Source organism: Poecile atricapillus, chromosome 1 (genome assembly GCF_030490865.1).
Source record: "Poecile atricapillus isolate bPoeAtr1 chromosome 1, bPoeAtr1.hap1, whole genome shotgun sequence".
NCBI lineage: Eukaryota > Metazoa > Chordata > Aves > Passeriformes > Paridae > Poecile > Poecile atricapillus.
In genome coordinates this window covers 89,203,131-89,212,981 of record NC_081249.1, presented here as the reverse complement: position 1 = coordinate 89,212,981, position 9,851 = coordinate 89,203,131, and positions in this window count along the sequence as shown.

The window sequence follows — 9,851 nt, the reverse complement described above, 5'->3', positions numbered from 1 at the left end:
TGGACACAGGACTCCAGATGGTGCCTCACCAGCGCCGATTAGAGGGGCAGGACCACGTGCCTCAGCCTGCTGGCAAAGCTTTTCCTGGTGCCGCCCAGACACTGTTGGCCGCCTTTGCCACGAGGGCGCACTGCTGCCTCATCTTCAGCTCGTCCACTAGGCCATCCCTGTCCTTTTCCACTCCTCTGCTTGCCGGATGGATTGCCCCAGCCTGTACCTGTACATGGGGCTATTCCTCCCAAGCTGCAGGACTTTAGATATCCTTAGATTTTTTTTCGGAGGTTTGTCTCTGCTCATTTTCCCCAGCATCTTTAAGACCCCTAGATGGCCACACAACTGTCTGGGATCCACTCCTCCAAGTGTTTTATCATCTTTAAACCTACTCCCAGCATACAGGTCATTAGCAAAGAGGAAAGTCAATTAGTTTTACTGAAAATTCCTTAATGCCAGGCAGTGATACTGCAACAAGCAATATTTCCCTATGGTTAACAAGTGATGGAACAGTGGAATGTTGCATTTCCAGAATATTCTACAGTTACTTCTGAGATTGTTATAAACAAAGCACCCCGTGGCAAGTATGCCTTAGGGTACTTCTTCCTCTTTCAGGTGAATTATTTGTTACTGGAGGTTACTTCAGGTGAATTATTTGCTACTGGAGGTTTACATGAAAATACGGTAATTCTATTAAAGAAATCTATCTATGCTTTGGTTTCAAATTCTCTTTCTTCCTCCTTTCCAAACTCAAGGCAAAAAGCAAAATTAGATATATATATATATATATATAACACACACACACACACACACACATATATATAGATATACGAAATATTTCTCTACACTGGAATGCCAGGCTGTCATAATTCATAACTGATCTCTCCTTGGTTTTCAATCTTCTGCATTAGGAGGACCATAATGCTGGGACAGGGAAGGATTTAAGCAACACATGCTTTCTGATTTCAGGACAGACTGCCAGAAGGTTTTCAAGAGAAAAACTATGATTAGACAGGAAAGCTGGTGAAAGTTGAGAAAGATGGGAAATGGATGAGGACTGAGAAAGTGTAAGGAGAGGAGTGATACACCAGGCTGCATTGCAACAGGAAGTGCAAATGCATCAACTGCAGAGCTGCGTCAGGAAGCACTCCAGGAAAGCCAGGCAAGTGCTTCCCACTAGCAAGGAAAGATGCTGCACAGAGGTCCAGAAATTCAGAATATTCTTACAGACATTGCCTTGTCAAACCTCCTCACATACTTGTGAAACTTATGACACCTATGCAAGCTCAAATTATCCTGCACTCGGTGTGTTCTTGATATTGAGATCAGCATCTTTTCTCCATTGCTTTTGTTAATCTCTTAGAACAAAACCAAAAAACCTCACGAAAATAATAAAAATTATGGCCAGCCACGTGTTTCTAATAATCAATGCTTATTATTTCAGAAGGGCACAGACCTAGGAAAAAAATGGAAAGATGAGTTGAGAGTAGCTCAGATTGCAGTTCCATAGCTACGTGCACAGCTGGTGCACCATGTATATTGCCTGCCCTCTTCGGAAACATGCTTTTGAATTAACTTGTACAGGTGTGAAAATGGGACTATGACACAGAAGCAATGGAGAGATCTTACTTCTGTACCTTGCACTGTTAAATTCATACCCATACCATACCCAGAAACATAAGTCATGTTTTTTAAAAAATTAAAGTATTAGAATTGGAGAAGAGAAAAAGGGTGATTAAGTCTCTAGAAAGCATGTTTACAATATGGACTTTACGGAGCTCAACCTATGCAGGTGATGAAGAGAATGAAGAAAGTACCTGATGAATCAGTCCTGTATTCCAACTCTAGAAATGACTGATTAAATAAGGAAGGTGTGAAAGAGCCTTCCTACTAAGTGACTCTTACTGGGGAGCCCAGAACTGGACACAGTTCTACAGGTGTGGCCTCACCAGTGCTGCGTGGGGGAAGAACACCCCTCATAACGCAGTCCAGGACACCATCAGCTTTCTTTGTCACATATGTTCAGCTTGGTGTCCACCAGGAGTATTCTGCACAGCTACTTTCCAGCTTGTCATCTCCCAGCATGTGCTGCTGCATGGAAAGGCGATAAAGCAGCTGACTTGGAAGAGTCAGAATAATCCGGTTTCTTGAACATATATGAAAAATCCAGCATATAATTTGTTTGTAGTGTGGAATAGAAAGGGACTCATTTAACAAAATATGAGGGGGAAAACAAATTATGACACCTAGCAAGAGATTCTCTGTGGAAAGAAAAGCCAAGACAAAACCAAGGAAAGAAAAAAAGATGCTCAGTATACTATTCCTTTATCACTAGATGGTTTCTTGAAAGAATTATGAGTAGCCGCATCTTTCTATTTCTCAAGTTGCCTATGGCAACAGAGCATATTGTGAGCGAGGTAGAAGCCTTTCCTAGTAGATCAGACATCCAGAAGCAGAAGATCTTAAAACTGTGAGATCTTTCTTCAGAGATTTTTCTTTCTGTGCCTGAGATACTGTGCAAGATCCACTCTCCAATTACTGTTTGGAGACTGACGCAGCTGAGGTTGGACTGGATTGGATTGGATTGGATTGGATTGGATTGGATCTTCTGAAACTGGCAGAATTATACTGAGGGATAACAACAAGTTCTATGGCCAGTCCACCTGTATTGGAAAAGATAATTTGAAATAATGAACCCATCAGTAACAACTTATTCCTCCTTCTGCTTTAATTCAATCAAAGTTAGAGCTTGTACTTGAAAGGCAAAGCTATTGCTTAAGGACTTTGAAATCATGGGAAAGCAGGCTAGAAGTGCTCAGGAGTGAAAACTATTTTGCAGACCTAAGCCTTTCTAGAAATTCAATTAGACTTTTAAGAAGGTGTTTTTTGGGGTTTTTTTAATTGGGTCAGTGGTTAAGTCCCTCAGTATTATGTATGCACCCAGAGCAGAAAGTGTATAAAAACAACTCAGTACAGGAACATAGAAAGTTTTATCAATGAAAATACAAAAATGCTTAATCAGCGTTACACACTGAAACATCAAACCCCAGCTTCCCCTAAAGTGAAGCAAAGCAGCTGTTTGATCCCAGAACACAGAATTAGGAACCATGGCACATACTTATCTTCTCATATCAGCTTTACCACTCCTAAGCTTCTTCTTACTGACAGAAAGTGAGCGGAAGTCTGGATTCAAGGCTATCACATCCCAGACACCCATCAACAAAGGAATCTCAGGGTGCTGGCTGTATCTGCCCGCTCTAAAGCCCAGCACAAACACCTGCAGTGGCTGTACACCACAGAGGGAAAACATAGTTATGTCTTACGGTGACAGTCTCCAGTCAGGCCTTTGGGCTTGGGTCTTTATTTCATCCTTTTTCTTTCCAGCAGCCCCCACAGACCCCGAGCAGGCCTGGCGCCCTTCCCCCACCCTTCGCCCCCAGACTCCCTGAGGCAGGGAGCACGGCTTGAACTCACAGCCCGCGACCCTTTTGGCTTCCACATCAATTTCACTCCAATTCCACATCGATTTTATTACTTAAAAGTCGAGGCTGCGGCGACGGCACCGCGGGCTGAGGCGCGAGGTCCCCCTGCCGGCTCCGGAGGCCGCTCCCTCGGCCCGGGGCCCCGGGGTCGTGCGGGGCTGCGAGGGGGCTGTGAGGGGGCTGTGAGGGGCTGTGCCGGGTTGTGAGGAGCTGTGAGGGGACTGTGCAGGGGCTGTGAGGTGGTGTGAGGGGCTCTGAGGGGATGGAGGGGCTGTGCTGGGTTGTGCAGGGACTGCTGTCAGGGCGTGCTGAGCGAGAGCTGTAGGGTCACAGCGCCAAGGGCTGGAAGCGGCGCCAGGAGGGCTCCAGTCTTCCCTCACGCTCCCAATGGAGTCAGTTCTGAGACCGGACTGGGCTGCTCAGGGCTGTGTCCTGCAGGTCCTGCGGAGTCATGGACTCACAGAATCAGTAAGGTTGGAGAAGACCTCTGGGATCACCAAGTGCAACGTTTGATCGAACACCACCACGGCAACCAGACCAGACCAGAGCACTGTGTGCCACATCCAGTCTTTCCTTAAACAGTTCCAGAGACGGTGACTCCACCACCTCCCTGGGCAGCCCATTCCAATGTTTAAACCGCCCTTTCTGGGAAGAAATTCCTCCTGATGTCCAACTTAAACAGCTCCTGGTACAACCTGAGACTACATCCTCTCCTCCCATCACTAGCTGCCTGGAAGAAGAGGCAAACACTGCATCTGGCTACAACCTCCTTCCAAGTAGCTGTAGAGAGCAGTAGATGTCTCTCCTGACATCCCTTTTTTGCAGGCTAAACATTCTCAGCTCACTTCCACTCTTCATAGGACTTAATCACCTGATCCTTCCACAGGTTTTTTGCCCTCCTCTGAACTCAAGGATGGAAATGGCACACTTTTCCAGGTGTAATTGTTTGCTCTGCTGCTTGAGTGTCCTCCTAGAGAAAAATTTTTACTTCACACCAAGCCTGAGCTGCTCTTTTTTCAGTTTCTGGCTGCCATCTCTGATCCTCTCACCATGCACCACTTTGAACAGCCTGACTCCATCGTCTCAATAACCTCCTTGTGGTTGTTGGAAAGATGCAATTTGGTATCTCTTCTCCAGGCCAAGCCGAAGGAGCTCCCTTAGCCTCTCCTTACAGTGCAAGTGCTTCTGTCCCATCACCACAAAACTTGCACTAATTTATGCATGTCTTTCTTGCATTGGGGAACCCAAGAGCGGATATGCTAATTTAGAGGTGGTCTAAGAAGTGCTGAGCGAAAAGCAGTAGCACCGCTCCCCTCACACACTGGCAATGCCGCTGTCAATACAGCCTTGTTTGCTGCCACTTTTGTCATGAGTAACATGGACAGAAGTCATCTCACCAGCTTCTTCTCCTTTCCACCTTTTCCCCAGAGCAGCTACAGCACTTTGGGACATGAGATATCGAGAGCCTATGCATTCGCTCTGCTGGTGTTTAATGTTGCACTGTAGTTTTCTGGTCACGTTTCCCCCTCCATTCAGGCCTGCCTCATGATCAATCCCACAAGTCTAGCCCACTCTCAATAAATTCTTCGCAATTTGCTCCATTCTCATTCTGGGAAATTTTCATATAAAGCTAGAAGGAAATACAGGGAAAAGAAGAATTATTCATGTGAGCAGAACTTTGAGGCAGTCGAGGCAAAGACGACATGGGACAAGAAGACTGAGGTTTAGAAAGGAGGGGAAATTAATTATAAGGTGTTTGAAAGTCTAAAGCTATTCAGGCAATTGAATGCAACAGGAAAAATTTAATTTGTCCAGGCAAATGAGAATATAGATGATAGCACATCAAAGACAGGGACAGAGACTCTCTAAGGGGAGAAGTTCCTATTTAATGAAACTTGCAAACTATGCAGGTGAAAATTTCAGCTGATAGAAAGGAGTTTTCCTCTCAGAGAAATCATTAAGAATTAAAAGTATACTCTTAAAAGGGAAATTATGAAAAAATATATTTGTAAAACTGAAAAAAATCTAGCCAAAGCATTTAATTTCAATAGTGACAGTACAGTACAATCCAAACATGCAAACAAAATTTGGAACAGAATGAGAACATACAAAATATCAAAACAATCCTTTTACATTTTTAATTGTCTGCCCCCCACCCTGCAATTTCCAAAGACAATCTTTGCAAGTTGTTTTCAGCATTTTCAAGAGACATTTAAAAATCTGTTGAAGGTTTCTGTTCTAATACCAGAGGCTTCCCTGCACTGAATTTTCATTATGGGCTGATTTCAACTGACCTAAAGAGAAGCACTTGGGAGACTGATCTACCAGTGAATAAAGAGACCTGATAATTTTAGTTATCAAACACAGGTCATTAGATATGCATCAATACAAGTATATGGTGGCTTTTAAGCTCCATTGTACTGTACAACTTCATTGTGTATACTCTTCTCCACCAGCTGTTTCCTAAAGTATTATTGGTGTTAATAAGTACAATTTCAGAAATAAGTAACAATATGAAAAAAAGTAATACCACTAAAAGAAGGAATGTCAGGCAGTAAAAGACAATGTCAGACAAAAAATTCTCCATCAGGCAGAACTGTGAGAGAACAGAGAAACTGAGAGGTGTGGTACCAATCCTTTCAGTTTACATTAACACTCTGTACTTCTGAGAATGGAAATCCATTCTTTTACATGCCTCTGACAATTCCCAAGCATTTAAGTGAGTTGAATATGAACCCTAAGGGGAAGGCTTCAACATCACATTATTACAAACCAACAGTGACTCCCCTTATGCAATGTGGAGTAGCACTGGCAAAAGTGTTAAGCTGGGTAGGGATATCATAATGACATTTTGCAAAGCATTCTTTGCCACATTTCTTGGTGAGTTTAACACCATAAGGTGTAAGATAGTGTTCTCATGTCCTCACATGATAATGCAGTGTTACAGTGAATGACCAGATGAAGGAAGAAGTCCCATGATTGTGGATTTTTAGCAGCCAATTTTTAACTTGCCCTGGGCATTTCAGGAGATAAGCTGTGGAGCGCATGGGATTTAAAGACTTGGAAACATTGTCATAATTATTTATTTGCTTTATATAAAAATGGTACTGATCTATTACTGATCTCTGAGACACTCTGTGTACATTACTGCCCTGGCTGTACAAGCAATATTAATGGCAGTTTTTGCATTGATAAGATTTGAAAAACAATTGAAAACCCTACTTATTTTGCCTCTTTCTCCCCCTCACATGTGCAGGATGGAGGAAAAAAAAGAAAGAAAAAAGAAAAGGAGTGTCCCACCCATCTAGCTGTGGCAACAGCTCTACATGTTCCAAGAATACACAATATTCTGGAAGAAAGGCATCGTTATCACTTGGGTTGTTGCCGTTGATACCTTGATTTTAGTAAAGCATCTTTTTTCTAATTTTCACTATAAATATCTGAGTAATTTGAAGTAAAATAACAATCTCTATGCTGATCTTGCCAGCTCTTAGGTCTCTTTAGCTCAGAAACATGTCATTGGGCCCTTTGTGGATGGAGAAAATTATCTGAGAGGCAATGTGCACAAGAAGCTCAAAAATATATGCAGGAAAATCATACAGAGAGGTACTACTCCAGGTTCAAGTGAACTCCTTAAAAAGTCAACAAATACAGTATATTGGACAGCAGGCAACTGCAATGGGTCTTTGCTTTTCTTTCTCTTCCAGGTGATGTAAAAACAACCAGAATGTTCATGTGAAAAGATGAAGAAGACAGCAGATCACCACAGGCATCTGAGCATTAGTTAGGTAAGCCTAGATTTTGGTACATTATGACCTTCAAAGTAGTTCAGTGAGAAAAAAATCAGCTAAAACATTCTTTTGTGTACAGTGGCAGTACTGCTTCCCAAGCATTCAGTGGGAAGACACACTGCTTTTATTTTAAGCAAGTAGTCCAATATAGCTGGTAGAAATGCAGTTTCAGGAAGAAGTGAGCTAGATTTCACACATAATACAGATTGTTCTGACTTGTGTGCCCAGTGGTCTTCTCCCAGTGGTTAAAAAAGCCTGTTATGAAGAGCAACAAGCTTACTCTATTCCTCCTTCTGAGAGCAGCTGATGTGATTAAGCAGGTGAGTGATAGATCCACTCTTAACTAATCTGAAGAAGATCTGTGAGAAGAGGTAAAATGTGGAACTCTGAACTAGAAAATATAATGGGCCCTGGAAACAATCCTGCATGAACATGCTGGCTGGGAATTAGAAGAAACATCACAGGCTCATCTTTCTGGTAAGTACCCATAGACCAGTAAAAGAAGGCAAACTTACCTGTGTCTATTTGCATATTTGGAAATATGGGTGTTTTGTGCCTTTTTACATGTGAAAGAGTAAAGATGTTCAAAGCTTCATTCTGTTTAGCAATTTCTACAGCAGAGTGTAATTGATTTCAGTAAGGAGAGGTGGTTGCCCTGTTAGTCATTCAGCCTGATGTAAAATTAAACAAAGGGGAATTTTTTTTTAACTAAGTAAAATTTAAGTCATAGGAAAAAGAATTGCAAGCTCGTCCTCTACAATGTCCCTGATGAAAGTGAAAATCAAGTCACTGGTGTTGTGGGGCTCTGCTACAGTAATACATTCCAAGAATGAGCTACAATGGAGTTTCAGACACAAGGAAATGCACCAGGGAGATTGATACCTTCAGTGAGGGAGCTCTGTAATGGCTCTTGTTCCCTGTGTGTCACATTTATTCTGTGTAGGATCAACTCACTACTGAAATATCTGAGAAGGACCACAGCAATGTTTAAACGTTGCCTACAGGGAAATGGTTCAAATGAAATTTGAACTATGGCTTACTAATTGAAAATTCCAAGAAGCTTATTTCCTGCATTTGGAAGTAGACAGGAAAAAATAAAATTACTGTTTCCATTAGCTACAATCTCATTTATAATCTGGTATAAATTAAACATTTCAGCAATAAGGAAAGCCTGGAATTGAAACAATGGACCTAAATGGTTCCAAAGAAAAGCTGAGAAAACACTAAGTCTGAAACACTGAAACTGAGAAAAAGCTAACTGAGAGAAGGCATCTGTGAAAGTCCTAGTATCTTTGTAGTACTGAGGTTTATATCAGGACAGAGACAGAAATTGGCATTGGAGTTATCTAGACATTTAGGTGCTTTATTTGTCAGCATCACTATAATATACAAGCATTTCCCATGAGAAGTAGACAAGTACTGTCACACTGCAAGAGAACTAAAGCACAGAGTTAAGCAATTTGGCCAAAGTTATTCAGGAAAGTTGTGAAAAAGCAAGGTACATAATCTGATCTGAGAATCACTCCACTCTCTGATCCCCAAGGCCATTCTTCCTTGTTGAGCCAACTTCTCAACAACTGATCTCAGTCAGTGCAGACCACTTTTCCAACAGGAAATCAAAATTCTGTGCTTTGCTTGAACTAGGTTAAAAAAGGATATGCTTGTTTCTGAGTGGCAATAGGATAACAAGTATATTTAGAACTTGGCAAACTTTGATCTGCAAGGGGAGAAGAGCACAGTGGAGGAAACAAGTCAAGTCAGAGGCTTGCAAGTAGCAGTTTAACAAATGTGTACCAAAGGAAGCATTGGTTTATTGGTTCAATTACCCCATATTCTTGTCAGAATATGCTTTTGCACTGTCTAAAGCAAATATCCCTTCTTGTCATTCATCCAAGTGAATACACTTAATCTTCTATTAATAACTTTCTTTCTTAAACCAGCCATTGGCATTTCCATGGCTCCTGAATCCTAAAAGATTGTTCATGTGCAATCAGTACATAGCAGTGTTAACAGATTTTCCATAATAATCTTTTAATAGTTGCTCACTTTCCCAAGGAAATGCATCACATCTGCAATACAGTGCAGACACAGCTAGTGGGAAGTGCTAGGAAACTGGCAGGAGGCAGTAGGGACCAACTTCCAAACCTGAACAGGAATTTTTGAGCTTTACCATGCTGGGAACTATATAGCAATAGACACATTTCCTTGCAAATGATTTCATGTCTCATTTGCAGGCCACAGAGAACAAACTTTCTTGTGTGCTTATCTATGTGAATAATTAATGTCTCCAGTAATTCCAGCCTCTGTAAAAATAAATAAAAAATAAAAATAAAAATTAAAAAAAAGCCCTTACGTTATCATCTCCTCATCTTACTTAGTCAGGCCTCATACTCAGAATACCTGCATCAGCACCTTTTTTTCTGTGCTGGTCTTGCTGACCTGTACCTTTTGACAGCTGTTGATAAAAAGCTGGTTACCACCAGGTGATGTGTTTGTTACTGGGCCCCCAGGCCCTCATGTAAGGAGTTTTGCATTGCTTTTGAACACAATGCCTCTTAAAACTGGTTATGGCTTTTCTGAAGTAACA